Here is a 21412-nt window from a genome sequence, read left to right as displayed (position 1 = left end):
CTGGGCCCGGGCAGGCTCCCCAGGAGTCTCTGAAGCACTGCCCAGTGGAGGACCACAGCAGGGTAGCGGCTCAGGACGGAGCCCTCGGGCACTCAGGATTATCTGGGTGACCCTGGGCCCGGGCAGGCTCCCCAGGTGTCTCTGAAGCACTGCCCAGGGGAGGACCACAGCAGGGTAGCGGCTCAGGACGGAGCCCTCGGGCACTCAGGATTATCTGGGTGCCCCTGGGCCCGGGCAGGCTCCCCAGGTGTCTCTGAAGCACTGCCCAGGGGAGGACCACAGCAGGGTAGTGGCTCAGGACAGAGCCCTCGGGGTGACCCTGGGCCCGGGCAGGCTCCCCAGGAGTCTCTGAAGCACTGCCCAGTGGAGGACCACAGCAGGGTAGCGGCTCAGGACGGAGCCCTCGGGCACTCAGGGACTGAGGCTTTCCTCTCTTAAGTATTTTGCTCCGAACTTTCACTCTGGTCAGCAACTACACCCGACATGGAGTTAAGGCGAGCTGAGAGGGCATTGTCCGCAGCAGGTGTAAATGAATAATTAATTTATTTTCACCTCACAGCCCAAAAGGAGGCAAGGCAGTGTGTGCCAAACATATACTCCCTGGAGGCTAGATGTTTGCTCCAGAAGGAATACTTCTAGGAACCACTGGGACTAAATCAGCTTAATCCACATCCCTGGAAATGACCTGAGACTTCTGACTTAAAATCTTAAAAAAAAAAAAAAAAAAGCATAAATTAATTATAATTGTCTCTGTCATTCTATAAAATGCAAAATTAAAACTTAACACCGCCTGACTATGAATGGGGAGTGAATACAGTTTATAATCCATAGGACCAGCGGAGAGTCATTGGCAAAGGCGCTGTGATCTTTGGGGTCAATTCTATGCACACGTCACACAGCAGTGAAACCATCTGCTACAAGGAGGGCTCCAGTGAGGAAGTAGAGCACCTTAATAATTGCCTACTCGGTGCAGGACATGCACCAAGTTCACCATCCTGGTGTCCTCTAGGGAGAGAGAGGTAAGGACAGAGCACACTTACCAGAAATATTTCATTTCTCTCATTTTTAAAAACTCAGAAGCAGGCCCTGGCCGGTTGGCTCAGTGGTAGAGCGTCGGCCTGGCGTGCAGAAGTCCTGGGTTCGATTCCCGGCCAGGGCACACAGGAGAAGCGCCCATTGGCTTCTCTGCCCCTCCCCCTCTCCTTCCTCTCTGTCTCTCTCTTCCCCTCCCGCAGCCGAGGCTCCATTGGAGCAAAGATGGCCCGGGCGCTGGGGATGGCTCCTTGGCCTCTGCCCCAGGTGCTAGAGTGGCTCTGGTCGCGGCAGAGCGACGCCCTGGAGGGGCAGAGCATCGCCCCCTGGTGGGCAGAGCATCGCCCCCTGGTGGGCATGCCGGGTGGATCCCGGTCGGGCGCATGCAGGAGTCTGTCTAACTGTCTCTCCCTGTTTCCAGCTTCAGAAAAATACAAAAACAAACAAACAAACAAAAAAAACCCTCAGAAACAAACATGACACACTGTTAATATTTATTAATTCTAGGGAATGGCCCATAAGTGCTTGTTATATTACCCTCTGTACTTTTTTGTATGAGAAAAAAAAAATAGAACGTTTGAAGGGTAAAAACCCTTCATTTAACGCGTCTTTCATAATGTGTTAAATTGGGCTGAAACCCTGTAATTATTTCTTACCATCACCGTTTGCCAGTTTGAGGCAATGCTCCTGACTTCAGCATTTGTGCTCCTGTTATATTTATACCCGAGGGCTGAGAGCTCTATTAAATACTCTGTAGATCGTCTAGTTCATGTTCTTCTCTTCTATTCAACTGAATGACTGCCTTACGTATCTCCCTGACACTTTTTCTAAAAATACTGCGGAGAGAAGGATTAAGAAGCCAGTCTCCATCTTCACCAAGGAAGCTGACTGTGGTTCACGGCTCCAACACAACTCGGCTGCTGTCTTACAGCCTAGAAAGTTCTCCTTGCCTACAACCCAGCAACACACCATTCCATCTCTTTCAGGAAAGCTCACCTGATTAGTTTCCATCCACTCTGTAGCTCCTTCACCCTGAATTTTCAAATTCCCCTTTATCTTTGACTTGCCAAATAATGATTTGTGCTCGGTTGTGAGATCCTAAGCTATGTCACAAAGTGCGCGTCTGGACCCTGTGAGTGTATAGAGAGCAGGTGGACGATTTCTGCTGTCACCCAAAGTCAAATCATTTTCTGTCACCATAAATTTGTCCCTCTTCAACTCCTTTCCCCTGGTAACCACTTCACTTTTATCTGTGTCCATGAGTCTCAGTTTTATATCCCACCTATGTGTGAAATCATATAGTTCTTAGCTTTTTCTGATCTACTTATTTCACTTAGTTTAATATTCTCAAGGTCCATCCATGTTGTCTTAAATGGCAATATGCCATCATTTCTTACAGCTGAGTAGTATTCCATTGTATATATGTACCACAATTTCTTTATCCAATCCTCTATCGAGGGACACTTTGGTTGTTTCCCTGTCTTGGCCACTGTGAAAAATGCTGCAATGAACATGGGAGTGCATGTGTCCTGACCCTTTATTGAAGCTACTCTGTGAAGGCTGCTGATTACACCACCTGATCACAGACTCTAACAGACACTTGCATTTTCTTTCTCCACTATTCTCTGCATTGTTTAACACTAGCATGCAATTTCTCCCTCCTTAAAATACTCTCTTCTGACTCCTGGTGGAATATACTCCACTCAACTCCTTGACTGCTCTTTTTCTGTTTCCTTCATTAGCTCAAGATAATCTAGGTGCTCCTTTCCTATGTTACCACTGTACTTTGTACAGGCCTCTGTTATAGCAGTTATTCTTAGTATTTGCCCTAGGGTTGACAACACACATCTTCAATTAGTCAGACTTTACCTTTGAAGAATATTATACTGCTCCATGTAGTGAGAACCTTACCATGGTGTGTTCCTAACTCCTCGGTCCCATTATTTGTACTATTGTTGTCATATATTTTAAAAGGTAGGTTAGAAATAGACAATACATAGCAACTATTTTTGCTTTGGACAAGGTTTTCTTTTAAAGCAATTAAAAACAGACAAAATTGAATTTTATTTTACCTTCATATATTCCATTTCCTTCATGTTGTTCATTTCTTTGCATACAGTCAAAATTCTAGCTGGTATCATAATCCTTCTGTCTAACTACCTTTCTTTAACATTTCTTGTAGAGTATGCATGCTGGCAATAAATTTCCATAGCTTTTGTTTGAGAAAATCTTTCTCTTTCATTTTGGAAATAGCTTTTTTACTAGGTATAGAATTCTGGGTTGGCAGCTCTTTCTTTTCAGCACTTTAAAAATGTCACTACATTGTAAAGGGGGGTGCGGGTAGAAGAGAGTAAATGGTGATGGAAGGAGACTTGACATGGGGTGGTGAACACACAACACAATATACAGACGATGTGTTATAGAACTGTATACCTCAAACCTATATAATTTTATTAATCAATATCACCCCAATAAATTCAATAAAAAAGAAAAAAAATGTCACTCCATTGTATTACATGCATAGTTTCTAGGGAGGGCCCTCGCAATAATTCTTATTTTTGTTCCTCTGCTGTCTTTTTTTCTCTGCAGCATTTAAGATTTTTCTTTTTCTTTTAGTTATAGCTGTTTGAATGTGATATACCGAGGTGTGTTTTGTTCTGTTGTATTTATCCCGCCTGGTATTCTCTGAGCTGCTTATTTAGAACTGTGATTTGTGATGTCATTAATTTTGAGAATTTCTCAGCCATTATTTCTTCAAATGTTTTCTTTTCTTCCCCATTTTCTCTCTCACATCTCCTCTGGCATTCCAATGTAAATTTTCAACTGTTTTGTTCTGTTCTTGTTTTGTTCTGATTGAGTTTACTTTTTTTTCTTTGTGTTTTCAGTTTGGGTAATTTCTATTGACCCATCTGAACTTGCAGATTATCCACATGTTCTATTAAAGTCTAGTTAATCATAGTCATTTAAAACTCCCTGTCAGATACTTCCAACATCTGTGACACATCTCAGTTGTTCTAATGATTGCTTTGTCTCCTGCAGGGGTTTTTTTTTTTTTCTGCCTTTTCATATGCCTCGTAATTGTTTACTGAAAGCTAGACATCTTGTGTAGAAGAGTAGACTAAGGTAAGTGTTTTCGATGCCTGGAAATGGGAACACTTTCCTTCTGCTAGGACTTCGTGTGAGGGTTTGAGCTCATCTCATTAGGAGATGGACTGGCTGGGACGTTTGTGGTTGGTATCTATGGTCATCCTCCACGTCCCCCAGGTGAGTCATACCTGTGTTTGGGGTGAGGGTCAAATGCCAGCCTATTGTCTTCTGATGACTGCTGCACCCTCGCTGTTAAGTATTCCCTTTACCTCAAGCCTCAGAGAAAGTCTGCCTCTGGCAAGTTACTTATCACTTCGTGCTTGTTAGCCCGATGGTGGGTGAGGGTGGAGGGTGTCCTCTGTTGTTTGGACAGAACCTCAGTCTTACAAAGAAGTGTATCCCTGGGTCTTGGGCGGGACGGCCTACTCAGAGATCCTGTCCATCCTTTGGTGGTCCTGCGTTTTCCTGAATCCAACCTGAAATCTTGCCCCTCCCCCAGGGGCTGAGGTTTTCTTTCCCCAGCTACCGTGAGATTTCACCAGTACCCTAAATAAGACAGTGTTTGCTGCCCCTCTCCCAAAGCGAAGCTTCAGCTCTGCAGGGCAGACAGAGGAGAGGAGGTTAGGCAAACTTCCGTGCCCTTTCCACAACAGCTTCCATTATCCCCCCACTTCTGCCCATCAAGGCAGACTGTCTGCACTTTCTCAATCTTTTCTGAGTGATTGATGTAATTCAGGGAGAGAAAAACTTGCAAGAAAGTGAAGGTCCCCTCCCCACTTCTGCATCCACCAGGGGCCTCACTTTCGCAGTGCACACTCAGCCAGCCTCCACCATTCTCCAGTCGCCCAGCTGAACTGTTCTTACCAGTGCCTGGCGGCTTCTGGCCCAGGTAACTTAGTACCTGTGTCTCTCTCCCTGAAGACGCCTTTCCCTCTGCGATCAGGCTTCAGCACTCCCAGGGGTTCCAGACCGCTAGAAACTAGCAGTTTGTCCAGCTCTTACTCCTTGTGAGGCTGGGAGTAAAGCTCTTGCCAGTGTCTCTGTCCTTCTGCATCTCCAGCCAGAAACTGAAACGCCCCTTTCGTTCTCATCCTATTCCCTCCGCCAAGAACGACCCTCTCACTTACCTCCAAATACCGAAACCCATCTCCGACATTTCAAATCCATCGCAAGCACTCCTCATTTCTCCCAGTCGGAAGCCAAGCCCCCGTGCTCCACGCCCTGGAGGCCCGCCTGTTCACCTCCCTTTCTGCACTTAGCACACGCTATCCGACAGGACGTACATTCTACCTCGTGTTACAGAACACAAGGTTTCCCGGTGGCTTCAATCTTCTCTTATAACTGTAAATTATTCTATACATGCTTGCTTTTTAAGCAAAAGCATTTGTTCTTCGATGACAGTACAAACATTTTTCCTTCTTTAAAATATTAATCTTTTCCTTTTACACTCTCTTCCAACCTCCAAATACACAAAGAGCACAAAGGTAAGGTTCAGCTGACCCTTTTCTGCCGGATATCAGAATGTAGTAGCAATTACACACACTAAGGGTCAGCAGTTTTCTATTAGAGCCACAGCTCTCTAGGTGACTGTGTGACCTTACACAAATGACTTAACCTTCAAAGCCCTAGTGGGAATAAGTGGGGGAAAAGTCAATACTTAATTCACCAGATCGTAAAGATTAAATGAGATAGTGCATGGATGGGCACTGTACCGGTGTTAGGGTTTTCTCTGAACAGTTATTGTAGGAAAGACTCGCTTTCGGCAGAGAAGGAACGCGATGAGCTTTTCCCAAGTCCCAGGCACAGGGCTCAGGGCTTCTGCATTCTCCATCTCTTTTAGGCCTCATAACTTCAAGGGTATGTGCATTGTCCTTCAAATTTTGACATGAGGAAACTGAAGCTCAGTCACTTGCTGAAGGTCACATGACTGACAAGTGACAAAGTCGAGACTCAAGTCTAGCTGTCCCCCAGCTGTTCCCTCCACCCGGCACGGCCCCACCAGCCCCACCGGATCTGGCGATTTATGCGATGATTTCACAGTGATGCTGTTCACAGTGAACACCGAGGCCTGGGAGAACCACACGGCACTGGCCACCTGTCACAAACCCTTGTGCATGGGTCCCCAAACTTTTTACACAGGGGGCCAGTTCACTGTCCCTCAGACCGTTGGAGGGCTGGACTATAAAAAAAAACTATGAACAAATCCTTATGCACACTGCACATATCTTATTTTAAAGTAAAAAAACAAAACAGGAACAAATACAATATTTAAAATAAAGAACAAGTAAATTTAAATCAACAAATTGACCAGTATTTCAATGGGAACTTTAGGCCTGCTTTTGGCTAATGAGATGGTCAATGTCTGGTTCCATATTTGTCACTGCTAGCCGAAACAAGTGATATGACGTGCTTCTGGAGCCGTAACGCGTCTGTCCCGCGTCACCGGAAGTAGTATTGTATGTGAGCAACACCGTGCTTTGTGGCACCGCCACATACAGTACACTGACCACCAATGAAAGAGGTGCCCCTTCTGGAAGTGTGGTGGGAGCTGGATAAATGGCCTCAGGGGGCCGTATGCGGCCCGCGGGCCATAGTTTGGGGACCCCTGCCCTTGTGGCCATAAGCATGGAGTTTCACAAGGCGTTGCAGCAATGAGTGGGGGGCTGCCTGGTGAAATACCCATAGCCCTTCAGAAACAGCCACTACAGAAACAATGTGTAATCCAGACGCGGGGGGATCCGTTGTCTCAGCCAGGCCTGGGGGCCCCCAGGCAGCACGCCGCAGGGCTACAGAGGAAATCTGGGAAGGGCTGATCTGTCCTTGACCTCCTCTCAAGTCCCCCCACTAGACTCACTGAGGAACTAAGGAGCAACTTTAATTTCCTCAGAGGAAGCCACTGTCATCGTGCCTCATTCAATACAGGTTCAAGAGAATGTCACCTCGAGTGACAGAAGCAAGTTGCAAACAAATTTACTGCTGAAATGGCCTATATAATAATAGATCGTTGCTTTCTTCTTATGACTGCAGAAAATCTCTTAGGGAACAGCAGGGGAGGTCACAGAGACACCAGGGTTATACAAGAGGAGGTGATCTCAAGGCTGCGAGGTCACTGCCAGGCCTCCAGACTGTGTGTGCAGTTAGATGGCTGCGACAAAGGCAACACGTCATGTAAGCTCCACCACCACACAGTTCCACTACTCAAAAAATCCCATCATGCTGCCCTGTGCATAAGGGGATGAGGGCGACACCAAACCGCCACCATGGTAGACTTGGGTCCCTGGTTCCCAGGACCCAGTTTCCCAAGTTACAGATTGGGACCAAGTTAGCAACAACCCCAGCTTGGCGTCCAGGGCCCACAAACCCATCTCCTCTTTCTGTAGGCTATTTCCTTCAAGGGTGGAGGTCATCTGTAGTTTCTCCCGCTTGAGCCCCAAAAGCACTCCCAAGTATAGCCTTGGGCACTGCGACGTCGCAGGCGTGGCCAAGGAGCCCTACAAGGGTCCTGCCTCATCCATCCGCCCCGCTCTGGAGCACGTGGCAAGGGCTTCAGCACACACCCTCCCTGCAGTTCCAGAGCTCAGTGCCGACAGTCCCCTTCGCGATGCCTGAACGGTCCAAACATAACAGGCTCTCATTCCTTATCCATTTTCCTGTTTACAAAGTGGGAGCCAGAGACCAAAGTTGAAGCAAATTTGTACCACTCCTGTGCTACTGACAGAAATTCGTGGTTGCAGGAAATACGTTTTAAATGATCTAATTGAACACATTCCTTTTTTCTTTTTTCTTGCCATCCATGTACTGTTTTATTCTATATGAACTGATAATTATTGTATGCAATGTTTTCTCCTCAGGAGCACTTTGTCATTTTTCAAAACGCTGCTTTGAGCACATCATTTCCCTGCCCCACAACATTACAGTTTGCTGCTGTTTACCTGATAAAGTCCGAACCACCACTTAGCCACACCTAAATTTACCCACAGTGCCTTCCATGATACCTTCACACAAAGCTCTGCACTGGCCAAACAGGACTTATTTCCACCCACTCTACCCCTGCCCCTTCTGCAAGTGTCACCATCCCCATAGAGCCCTCTCAGACCACAGAGAACAAGAATAAATTTCCTCCATCACCTGGATTCCTATGACCCAAACCCCCCATCATCCTAAACTACCCTGATGAGTGACGGCTACTGACAGGTCTCCTCTCTGTCCGGCAAGATCTCTACAAGGATCAGAAGGAGTCAAGCTCTGGTGAAGAGCTGACCACTGTGAACAGGATAAGGGATCCTTCCCCTCTATTGGCTGCCTGCTAAAAAAGCTCAGAGCTAAATTTACATCGGACTTCTAACAAGTATATGGGACCTTATGGCATACATTTTGTACAATAACTTCAATTTCAGCCCTGGCTAACATCATGGGTTCCTACACTTATTTTCTCTTTAACACATTTGTCTTCCTGACTTGTAATTTATTTTATCTTGCTATGTGTATACTTTTCTTTAGAGGGAAGATGAAAATGTATGCGAGAGACTCTCCCTGACCTTGCCTGGCACAGACATCCTGCACTCTCACGATGCAAAGATGGCAAGAGGGAGTGTAACTCGCTGATCTTTCTCGTTATATAAAGAAGTGTCTGGAAGTAGGCACAAGTTCTTCAGGCTGCCACTGTCATGACCAAGCAGGACTCAAGTGGTACTTACCCCCATGGCAGAAAACCACACTGAGGCCTGAAGTGTGAAGTTTCCAGTCCTTTAAAATATTTTTAGAAAAACTGACAAGAATTTTCATACTAATCTACAGGGTCCGTGCAATCTCTATCAAAATTTCAATAGCACTATTTACAAAAATAGAAAAAAAAATCCCAAAATTTATATGGAACCATAATAGACCCCAAAAAGCTAAAAACAACCTTTAGCAAGAACAAAGCTGGAAGTATCACATTTTCTGATTTCAAACTACGTTACATAGCTATAGTAATCAAAAGAATATGATAGCGGCATAAAAAGAGACCATGAACAGAACAGAGAGCCCAGAAATAAACCTACACATACACAGTCAACTGATTCTTTTAAATATTGCCAAGAATGAACACTAGAGAACAGACAGTCTCTTCAATAAATGAGGTTGGAAAAACTGGATATCCATATGCAAAGAATGAAATAACACCATATACAAAGATCTACTCAAAATGGATTAAACTCTAAAGTGTAAGACCAGAAACCATAAAGCTCCTCGAAGAAAACATAGGGGAAAGTTCCCTGACATTGGTCTTGGCAGTGATGTTTTCAGATCTGACACCAAAAACAAAAGTAACAAAAGCAAAAATAAACAAATGGGACTACATTAAACTAAAAAGTTTCTGCATAGCAAAGTAAACCATGAACAAATAAAAGGCAACCTGTATAATGGGAGAAAGTATTTGCAAACCATATGTCAGCTAAGGGGTTAATATCCAAAATACATAAGGAACTCTTACAACACAATAGCAAAAACACAAATAACCTGATTTTTAAAATAGAGAAGCACTGACTAGACACTCTTCCAAAGAAGACGGCTAACAGGTAGACGAAAAGATGCTCAACATCACTAATGAGCAGGAAATGTAAATCAAACCCACAATAACATAAAACCTCGTATCTGTTGTCTTTTATCAAAAAGACAACATAAAAAGGGTTGGCAAGAATGTAGATGAAAGGCAATCCTTGTACACTGTTGGTGGAATGTAAGTTAGTGCAGCCACTATGGACAACAGTATGGAGGTTCCTCAGAAAATTAAAAATAGAACTACCATATGATGCAGCAATACCACATCTGGATATTCATCCAAAGGAAATGAAATCACTATCTCAAAGAAACATCTGCAGTCCCATGCTCATTGTAGCATTATTTACAAGAGCCAAGTTATGGAAATAACTAGTCTATCAACGAATGAATGAATAAAGAAAATGTGTTATATTTTATATATATAATATATATATAATACATCCACACAAACACAACAGGCATGAAAAAGAATAAAATCCTACCATTTGCAACTACCTGGATGACCCTTGAGGGCATTATGGGAAGTGAAATAAGTCAAGCAGAGAAAGACAAATTCTGTATGGTATCACTTATGTGTGAAATCTTAAGAAAAAAATACTCAAACTCAGAAACAGAGAGTAGAATGGTGGTTGCCAGGGCAGGGGCAGGGGAAAACGGGGAGATGTTGGTCAAATGGTACAAACTTCCAGTGGTAAGAGGAATAAGTTCTGAGGATACAACATGCAAACTCCAGTTAATAATACCACATTATAGCCCTGACCAAACAGCTCAGTTGGTTGGAGCATCATCCCAAAGAGAAGAGGTTGTGGGTTCCATCCCCAGTCAGGGTACATACAGGAACAGATCAATGTTGCTACCCCTCTCTCTCTCTCCCTCTCCCTTCTTCTCTCTCTAAAATCAATGAAATAAACATTCAAAATAATAATAATAATACTGTATTATATACTTGAAATCTAAAAGAATAGATCTTAAGCATTCCCACTAAAAAGGAAAAAGGTAAGTATATCAGGTGACAGATGTGCTAATTAACTTGATTGTGGCAATCATCTCATAATGTATATATATCAAATCATTGTACACTTTAAATATATTACAATTTTATTTGTCAGTTATACCTCGAAAAAGCTAGGGGAGAAGAAAAACTACAAGAAGATAATGAGCCCTGGCCAGATAGCTCGGTTGGGTAGAGCATCATCTGGAAGCACAGAGGTTGCCGGTTCAATCCCTGGTCAGGACGCATACAGGAGCCGACCGATGCTCCTGTCTCTTTCCCTCTCTCTCTTCTTCTCTCTCTATCTAAAATCAATACAGTAAATATTTTTTAAAGGGGGGGGGAGAAGATAATGAATACCAAAACCTAAGTGCTCAAAATAGTCTTCTGATGATGGTAGGAACAGCCTCCAGCAAAGTCCCTGTGTTATTACTGGGTCTAGACCTTGACCTTCCTTCCTGCTATGTAGCTTCTTGTCCAGAGTTAAAGGCTCTCATTTGGCAAGTGTTTATTTTAGTCACTTCTACATGGGAGTATGCCTGACATTCTCCCTTTCTCCTCTACCAATAGAACACCAATTTTGCTCCAGGCAGCAACATACCCTCCTTTAAAAAAAATAATGCATTTCCCTGGCTGCCCTGCAACTGAGGATGGCCTACTTCTGGCCAATGAGATGTCGGCAGAAGCCTGCTGGTTGGGCCTTCCAGGAAAGCCATCATTTTCCTAACAACAAGAGCAGCACACTCAGCTGGCCCAGGCCTTTGACCTTGCCATTTCCTGTCCTTACTACTTGCAAAGCAGGCATGATAACAGAGATATAAGAGTCATTTTGTAAATCTGATAATGAAAAAAAAAAAACCAAAAGCAGAACAGAAAGTTAAAGGACCCTGGGACACTGTGACACGGAGGAGCTGCCACCCCAGTCCTGGATACAACTTCTGCATCTCTTGCTGCAGAAGGAACACAAACCCCTACATTTCAAGCCAGAGTTTTAGGTTTTTTATAACATGCAGCCAAACTCAATCCCCAAGTGATGCAGGGAACCGGCATCCTTAACAGTAAGAGAGATAAATAAGACCTGACCGAGCCCTCAAATAGTCGAGATCTATCAGGGGAGATAAGAAGCTCAGAGGAACAGTCATAAACCCAGATGGAATCTGGCAAGGACAGGAGCCGGGGCTGGAGCCCTAGAGAGAGCTCAGAGGAAAAAGAAATGGGTTCTAGCTAAAAGCATTTAAATCACACTACACTCTCCCATTCCTCCCACCGCTTCACACTACACTCTCCCATCTCTCCCACCGCTTCACACTACACTCTCCCATCTCTCCCACCGCTTCACACTACACTATCCCATCCCTCCCACCGCTTCACACTACACTATCCCATCCCTCCCACCGCTTCACACTACACTCTCCCATCTCTCCCACCGCTTCACACTACACTCTCCCATCCCTCCCACCGCTTCACACTACACTATCCCATCCCTCCCACCGCTTCACACTACACTCTCCCATCTCTCCCACCGCTTCACACTACACTCTCCCATCTCTCCCACCGCTTCACACTACACTCTCCCGTTTCTCCCACCGCTTCACACTACACTCTCCCATTCCTCCCACCGCTTCACACTACACTCTCCCATTCCTCCCACCGCTTCACACTACACTCTCCCGTCTCTCCCACCGCTTCACACTACACTCTCCCGTTTCTCCCACCGCTTCACACTACACTATCCCATCTCTCCCACCGCTTCACACTACACTCTCCCATCTCTCCCACCGCTTCACACTACACTCTCCCATTCCTCCCACCGCTTCACACTACACTCTCCCATCTCTCCCACCGCTTCACACTACACTCTCCCATTCCTCCCACCGCTTCACACTACACTCTCCCATTCCTCCCACCGCTTCACACTACACTCTCCCATCTCTCCCACCGCTTCACACTACACTCTCCCGTTTCTCCCCCCGCTTCACACTACACTCTCCCATTCCTCCCACCGCTTCACACTACACTCTCCCGTTCCTCCCACCGCTTCACACTACACTCTCCCGTTCCTCCCACCGCTTCACACTACACTCTCCCGTTTCTCCCACCGCTTCACACTACACTCTCCCGTTCCTCCCACTGCTTCACACTACACTCTCCCGTTCCTCCCACCGCTTCACACTACACTCTCCCGTTTCTCCCACCGAAAGAGACACTGTTCACCCCAAGAGCAGGAGTCCGTCCTGGTGGAACTGGACGCACCTGAGCATCCTCGATTGGCGGCTCCCCGTCCAGGGACAGGGCTGAGGACTGTGACTGGTGCCAGGCCTGGACATGCAAACGTGTCACTCTGATTCTCCCTGTCCACTGTCCCTCCTCTCTCCCTTCCAACCACCCACTTTTTCTCAGAGTCCTAAATATGTGTTCTCAGGGCCCAGAAGAGAAAAAACTTCCCTCCACCCCACTCTAGATGGTTCTGGTGCTGTTGGCTCGCGCCCAGGAATGCTGTCCAAGAGCTCCCTGTACAAGGGTTCTGGTCTCGGGTTTTAACCCCTAACGAAAGCCTTGCTGAGGAGTCTGAGCCTGACATCTGCCTGCCAAGGTGTAACCGTCACGGGCAGAGGCCCTGAGACTCCCGGAGCTCACCGCCGGTAGGAGCTGCACCGTCGGGACATCGGAGAACACACCAGGAGGGCTGCCGCACTGTTTCCCAGGGGACACCGCGCCCGGCAATAAGAAACAGTTAGCCAAGCTGTGCAGCCGGTACTCTCACTCCCTGCTGGAACCTGCTCACCCTGAAGTGTTCTCAGGGGGTGTCCATTCAGGGCCAGTGCCCATGACCCACATGGGGAATTGTGTCATGTCTTCCTCTTGGCTCACCGGGCGAGTCCTCTGTCACCAGCAGTCTCCACGACGAACCGCTGAGGCTGCACTCTACCCGAGCGTGCTGGCCTGTCCCTTCCTCCTCCACTCCAAGTCCCTGACTCACCCAGAATCCCAACTGGGGTGCCACCCTTTACCCCCCACATACTCCATGCAGGCCACAGGCGACACTGTCCTGTGCTTTCAGCATCCGCCCAGGGGCAGCTAATGTTCACGTACTTTGTTTTGAAATGCACACTGCCCGCCAGGAGTCGGTCAGGCCAGGCAGAACGATGCGCTGTGTTGTGCATAAAGTCCACCTCCCCTCCAAAGCTGACCACTGCCACCATCACAGGGCCACCTGGCCTGGTCTTCACGCTTTCCCCAAAGGTCTCCTGGTCGCCCCTGTAAACAGCACCTGGACACTCCGAAACTGGTTCTCCAGACACACCCAACAAGCCCAGTTCCCCAGCCATGACCTCAAACCCTCGACCTCGGCCTTGGCCCACCCTACCCCACACATATAGAGGGATTCTGGCCCAAAAGTATGAAAAACACTGTTTTTCACTAAGAAATCAGTAACCACAAAAATATTTTACCTAAAACACATAGTATTAACAAGTCACAAACACATAGTATTAAGATGACAAAATTCTGTTTGTCATCTTAAAAGGTTATATTTGAAAAGGCAGCCATGTCTTCTCACCAGATCACGTAGTCAAAAAGATCATTTCATTGAAAACACATTTACAACTAATGAGCTGGACCACATGTGCACATTAACACATGCTAATTGGCTTCGGCTGTTCTTTTTACATAAAGTCAATATTTTTATGTATCATTAAATGTATCCCTTTGCATATTAATTTTAATAGAAAAATCAATGGCTCTAAAAACAAATCCCCTGGTTACAATCAATGTAAAGACTGAAAACTAAAATGTTGCCATAGCAGAGTGTCTTAACATGTGGCCACCAACACCAGGTGGGTCTACAGCTCAAGCGAAAAATAAGTTTTATTTTCGCTTTTTGTTTTCTGCGATTTAAAGCTGATAGGTTCATTCTGGGTTAAGTGCTTACCTAGAAATGCTTACATTTCAAATGTTTTAAAATAAGTATTTACTTATTTATTTCTTTATTTTTCTAATTAGATGAGGAGGGAGGGACATAAAAACCAATAAGGCAGCAGAAGGAAGCAGGCCTTGACACTACCCACAAAACTCCCAGCAACTCCCACACCTCAGTTTCCGTCCTAGTGCCCGTGGGTGGTAGGCGGAGCGTGCAGACAGGAGCTGTGAGCACCAGACACAATCCGGCCAGCCACCCCGCAGGAAGCCTCACAGCCCGGACAGCCACCACAGTCCGGAGCGCTGGTGGAGCACTGGTCTTGCACACCCAGAAACTTGATTGAACCAGCAAGTGCAGAGCCTCACTGGAACAGACTCAGACAAACCAAGCTCACAGCGCTGTGCGCGGCTGGGGCACCGATTCCTCTGCAGTGGGAAATAACATCAACCGGGACCAGCACTGCTCTGGGAGTAGCGAGATCTGGGACATAGGAAGCTGAGTAATATCAGAACCTGGATGGGGAGACCAGAACAAGGGACAGTGAGGCCATCTCAAAAGTCTTTTCAGAGGGACCAGACTTACTTGGATCTCACTGGCTGTCTCTAACTGCTACCAATCTCTGCTCTGGGGCCAAAGTATAGAGAGGCAATTCCGATGTCTGTCGCAAGATTTTCCATTTTCAATGTCTCCACCTTAGAGCAAGCTTCCTCTATGCATATATGCTAATTCACTCAGGTGACTGTCAGACTGAAGTCCTGGGAATTCTTCACCTCATTAAAGAGACAAGGCATTCTGACCTGAAGACCCAACAAATTGATATTAAAATTTAACGGCAAACCTTATTTTCAAGTTCTTAAATTTGGGAGGGCTTTTGTTATAAGCCTAAAAGAATCAAAAACAGCATCATAGATGTGTGTTTTAATGTTTTTAAAATACTAATAAAAGACAAAGTAGGCCAATAACAATAAAAAGGTGACCATTAACACTACAAATTAGCATTATATGCTAGCACTGTATGTCCTAGAATTATATTAGTGAAACATCACATTATTTTAATGCTTTCCAAATACTTGGTACTATTCTGAAAAAGAATAAATGTTTCACTCAGACCTCAAGGGCAGCTGACTTTGTTGGTTCTCAGGTTACTAAGAGTTTAAAAAAAAAAAAAAAAAAAGGAAATGGAATTTATGAAACTACCACGAACAAGTAGATGTTTCTGGAATAAAAACAGAAGAGGAAGGCAGGGGTAGGGCGGTAAAGCACCAGGTTTATTTTCCAGCTCAAGGGTACAGAGATCATGGTTAGCTCCTCCCACACTGTGTGACTTTTCTTTTTGGAAAAAGTGCCTCCTTCGAGAAGCTCATAATTAAGTTTAATGATATACCTCCACTGTTTAATGTTACTGTACATGAGAAAATTCTATAAACACCTCGGAAAATTCAAGTGGCTATATTATGATCTGTCAACACTCCTGCTCCCAAACTCAAACAAAAATAAAAATAGCTGGTTTGAAACGAAGCTCTCGCCCAGAGTTCTACTTTGAACCGAAGAGTCTATCAGTGGAAGTGGTAACATACTATCATTTATTTTGAGGAGTGGGGCTTCATACATCCCATTTTGAAAACCTTAGAATTGTCTGGCTCTTGAGAACAGAGGGAAAGGGGATGATAGGATGGGATAAACCTGAAGGGAAGGGGGGAGGACAAGGGAGATGTTGAGGGGGATACGGGGGAGGGAGGAGGCATTCAGAGCAACACTAGAATCTATGTAAACACAATTAATTAAAATCAATTAAAAAAAAGAATTTTCTGGCTCCTGAGTATATTTGTGCCCATAAATTCCCCCCCCACACACACACACACACACAAAATGGGGTTTCTGCATAAAAACCTCCCTCCTGGCTTCCCAGTTTCCAATCACATGAGCAAGGCTTCGCCAGGAAAGCAAGGCCATCCAGTAGCACGCTTGTATTCACTCCTGCAGCTGCCGTGACAAATACCACCACGAGTTCATTCTCTCACAGTTCTGGAGGTTGAAGTCCAAAATGGGTCTCACTGGGCTCAGCCAAGGTGTCAGCAGGGCCGTGTTCCTCTGGAACGCAGGGGAGAATCCTCAGGGGGGTCCATTTCTCCACCTTTGCAGTCTCCGAAACCACCCTCGTCTTCGGCGGCAGCCCCTTCCGCCATCTTCAAACCCAGCCATGGCTGGTGGAGTTTTGCTCACATTTTGCATCAGGTTGGTTCTGTTTTCTTCATCACATCTCTTTGTCTCACTCCCTTAAGATTTGTGGTTACTTTGAACCCACTCAGATAATCCAGAATAATCTCCCCATCTCAAGGTCCTGAATCCTAATCACATGGGCAGAGCCTCTTCCGCCACATCAGGTCGCACACTCACAGATTCCAGAGGCTAGGGCGTGGCTGCCTCTGAGAGGCCACTGTTTGGCTTCCACATACCCTCAGCTAATAACTCAGGACTGACACATGCTATGAAGCTGCCGAGAGTGCAAAACAAGGCACGGATACAAGTCTCTTCTGCTCAGGTTTCCCAGGTTCCACAGCCTAAAGGGCCGCACGTGTAGACACATTATGTGCACTCTATGTCATGCTTCGTGTCATGAGTCCTCAGGGAGGTTAGAGGGCTGACATCGGGGAGCGGGGGGAGAGGTTCAGGTGGAAGGGAGAGAGCACCATATGCACTTGGTGTCCCCACATTCCCTTCTTCAGCTGGCGATTCACGGCTCTCCAGGCCCACCCTGTATGAGCAGAGCTCCACCCACAGCCTGTCCCTGACCCCTGCTGCCTCTGATGGGGCTTCATGGTGGCCGTCTCACACACAGGCTCTAACCTTGCTTTTGCCCATGCCTATATCTACCCAGGACCACTGCTGTTTAACATGACCCTGATTTCATCCTTATCCAGTAAACGTCAGGTCAGAAATAAGCACAGTCTTCCACTGCAAGTGTCACTGACCATCTTCAGATGGTGGAGAATTCTAATGCACTAATCTTAGGCAAGCATCTTGCCAGTGCAGCCTACCCTCCATACTAATTGAAGACCTGGGTGAGTTCTGGAATGCATGACTATCAGGATCATTACCTGCTAGCTGCCCAAGATGCAGGGGAGCACCCAGCATGTCTGGAAAGGTGCTCAATAGACAAAACAATGATATACCTGAATGTTTGCAAAGACCCTTCGGCCACACTACCTAGGGAAAGTCAAAGGGCCTCAAATTTCCTAACGAAATACTATTGGTAATTCTGCCAGAACCATCTATAACCTCCACATATTTAGACTTTTAAAAGTTATTATAAATAGGCCCTGGCCGGTTGGCTCAGTGGTAGAGCGTCAGCCTGGCATGCAGAAGTCCCGGGTTCGATTCCCGGCCAGGGCACACAGGAGAAGCGCCCATCTGCTTCTCCACCCCTCCCCCTCTCCTTCCTCTCTGTCTCTCTCTTCCCCTCCCGCAGTGAGGCTCCATTGGAGCAAAGATGGCCCGGGCGCTGGGGATGGCTCCTTGGCCTCTTCCCCAGGCGCTAGAGTGGCTCTGGTTGCGACAGAGCGACGCCCCGGAGGGGCAGAGCATCGCCCCCTGGTGGGCAGAGCGTCGCCCCCTGGTGGGCGTGCCGGGTGGATCCCGGTCGGGTGCATGCGGGAGTCTGTCTGACTGTCTATCCCCATTTCCAGCTTCAGAAAAATACAAAAAAAAACCAACTTATTATAAATAATTACAAACTTTGCCCTGGCTGGTTGGCTCAGCGGTAGAGCATCGGCCTAATGTGCGGGGGACCCGGGTTCGATTCCCGGCCAGGGCACATAGGAGAGGCGCCCATTTGCTTCTCTGCCCCCCCCCTTCCTCTCTGTCTCTCTCTTCCCCTCCCGCAGCCAGGGCTCCATTGGAGCAAGGATGGCCCGGGTGCTGGGGATGGCTCCTTGGCCTCTACCCCAGGCACTAGAGTGGCTCTGGTCACGGCAGAGCGACGCCCCGGAGGGGCAGAGCATCGCCCCCTGGTGGGCAGAGCATCGCCCCTGGTGGGCGTGCTGGGTGGATCCCGGTCAGGCACTTGCGGGAGTCTGTCTGTCTCTCCCTGTTTCCAGCTTCAGAAAAAAAAAAATACAAAAAATAAAAATAAAAATAATTACAAACTTTATGATAAGTGAAAATTAATTTTTCTTTTGGTATTTTTCTGAAGTGAGAAGCGGGGGGTAGGCAGAGAGACAGACTCCCGCATGCACCCAACCAGGATCCACCTGGCATGCCCACTAGGGGGCAATGCTCTGCCCATCTGGGGCATTGCTCCATTGCAAAAGGAGCCATTCTAGCGCCTGAGGCAGAGGCCATGGAGCCATCCTCAGTGCCCAAGCCAACTTTGCTTCAGTGGAGCTTTGGCTGCAGGAGGGGAAGAGAGAGACAGAGAAGAAGGAGAGGGGGAGGGGTAGAGAAGCAGATGGGCACTTCTCCTGTGTGCCCTGGCTGGGAATCAAACTCGGGACTTCCACATGCCGGGCCGACGCTCCACCACTGAGCCAACCAGCCAAGGCCGAAAATTAAATTTTAATACAACAAATAAAATGATGAATAATTTTTAAAAAGATGTTTATTTGAGACACAAACAATTGTTAGCTACCTTAAGTCATATGGAACATCCATCCAATCTAATATTATACGGCTACTTTTGTGAAACAGAAAAAAACCCTTATTTTTAGAATGGGTATAAAATTGTGAGAACAATATATCAACTATGTAAAAATATATTTAGAGACAATAGAAGGAAAAGACATCAGATGTTGGCAGAGATTTCCTCTGGATAGCCAGTGTATCCGTTGGCGACCTTTAGTTGCAAACAAGGACCAGTTCTGAGTAACATGAACAAAGGGGGTTTTAATACAATGCTGAGAGGGCAGGGCATTGAAAGCTGGGAAGCCAAGCTTGTAGTAAGTGAGGACGAGGACTGCTTGAGACTTCCAGGTGCAGCTTCAGGAATGTACTCACACAGGAGTGCCAGTCAGTGCGCCACCACCAGGAATAAATGAGCTCCAGCATTGTCAATCTCTGTCGCTCAAGTCCTTGGGAAAGAATGTTCCCTTTACTTAGCCCGGGTCACACACACACCTCAGGGGCTAGGGGAGGGCAAGGCGCCTGCTTTTCCAACCCACCAGACTCTTTCCCATGGGGAAAGATGCCATCCCCCAAAGGGAAGTCCACGAGCTCAAGGGAAGGAAAGGATGAAGAACAATTTAAAATAAAGCCTGCTTTAGTGGAATTAAGAGTAACTGTTTTTTCCCTTTTTTTAATATATATTTTTTATTTGCCAGGTTTCTTATCGTGATGATATGTTATTTTTATCAAGATACATATGCTTTTTATAAACACGCTGGAGAGTGCCCATCAAACTAGGCTCTCCCCTTTGTCCTAAAACCACAGCTAGGGTCCATTTCCCTGCATTCCTTGCAGAGAAGTGTCCACATGACCAAGGTAGGTGTGACTAAGTTCTCTCCAGTTAAAGATAAGCGAAAGGACTACATGTCATGCCTGGACCAAGAGGTCTAGGAACAGGAGATTTACAACCTCCACAATTTCTCCCCCTTCCCAACAAATGGAATCTGAGCATGGCCACCAACCGCTCCCATTATTTGAATGACAACAGTTCCCTTTATGATGAAGCCCCGACTTGCAAGGAACCTGAACCCTTGAAAGACTCCACACAGCAGAACTGCCCTGCTCATCTGGAATCCCCCCAAAACTTATATTTCCTTTAAGTTACGTAGCCATTCAGTGCCTCAGTTTTCTCATCTGTAAAATGGAGCTAATGGCAGTACCTATCTCTTACGGTGTGGTCAAGATTAAAGGAATCATTCTACATAAAATATGAGTGATTAGCACAAAGGAATCACCGTTATAATTTCTATGTTACTTTTAAAAGGTCCTTTCAATTTTACAGTCATACTTGAGCTATTTGTTTTATTTTTTTTAATTTACTGATTGATTTGAGAGAGAGACAGACTGACTGACAGAAAGAAGCATTCATTTGTTGTTCCACTTAGTTGTGCATCCACTGGTCGCTTCCCATAGATGCCCTAACAGGAGATCAAGCCGACGACCTTGGTGCACCAAGACGATGCCCTCTCCACCAAGCCACCCAGCTAGGGCCACATTCTTTGTTTCTGTAGCAGGAATTAGTAATACTATACTAAGAGTAAGCTGTTTGAGAAACCCAAAAAAATGCTTCCACTCATGGGTGTGAGCTGAAGGTAGTTTTATTCTCAACTCTAGTTTCAGAGTTCTGTGAGTTTAGGCCAGGCTTGTAATCTTGTTTGCACGTACTTGCTCTAATCTCAGTGTATGTGCACACATGCAAACACACAGATAGACACACACACACCCTCTCTGACTTAGAGGCCACGTGTTCCCTCCACATTTCAGCCTACGATTTATGGAGTCGTGGAATAAAGTGCTATTCATTCAATGAAGAGTCACGTCGCTGCCTCACAAAAAGGTGGCTTGTTAATTCATTTCTCCAGTTTTAATACGTTCTTACAATTTCTCCAAAAATTCCAAGATGTTTTTAGGTGTGTATGACTGCACTGTGGGGGGAAAAATTAACCCTTTCCTGGATCCCAGGTGACTGAACTTGCTTTAAGCCTGGGCCTTTCAAGAAGGTAGAATCAAGAATCAAAGTGAAAGTGTTCTTCAGGCAAGCAGCCTGATTTCTAAGGAGCTATGCATGAGTTTACAAATGTCATGTTACTAAAAGAGTTTACTAAGGGAAGAATTTAACTTTTTTAGGCTGCATATATTTTCCCAAGGCAATTTTAACACAAATTTCTTCTTATTTCTTCTCA

At 46.1% G+C, this 21412-nt stretch overlaps 1 protein-coding gene and 1 non-coding gene across 6 annotated transcripts in view; one reads left to right on the top strand and one right to left on the bottom strand.

Moving 5' to 3' along the window:
• The window catches only part of CSGALNACT1 (chondroitin sulfate N-acetylgalactosaminyltransferase 1), a 333608-nt gene that overhangs the window by 288911 nt on the left and 23285 nt on the right, over positions 1-21412 (bottom strand). The window lies entirely within an intron of this gene.
• On the top strand, positions 18309-18384 carry TRNAI-AAU (transfer RNA isoleucine (anticodon AAU)). The gene has a single exon. It is a non-coding gene; the product is annotated as a tRNA-Ile (tRNA).

The sequence above is a fragment of the Saccopteryx leptura genome, chromosome 4 (assembly GCF_036850995.1).
Source record: "Saccopteryx leptura isolate mSacLep1 chromosome 4, mSacLep1_pri_phased_curated, whole genome shotgun sequence".
Lineage (NCBI taxonomy): Eukaryota > Metazoa > Chordata > Mammalia > Chiroptera > Emballonuridae > Saccopteryx > Saccopteryx leptura.
Note: the sequence above shows the minus strand (reverse complement) of the source record. Positions and strands in the feature narration are given on the sequence as shown.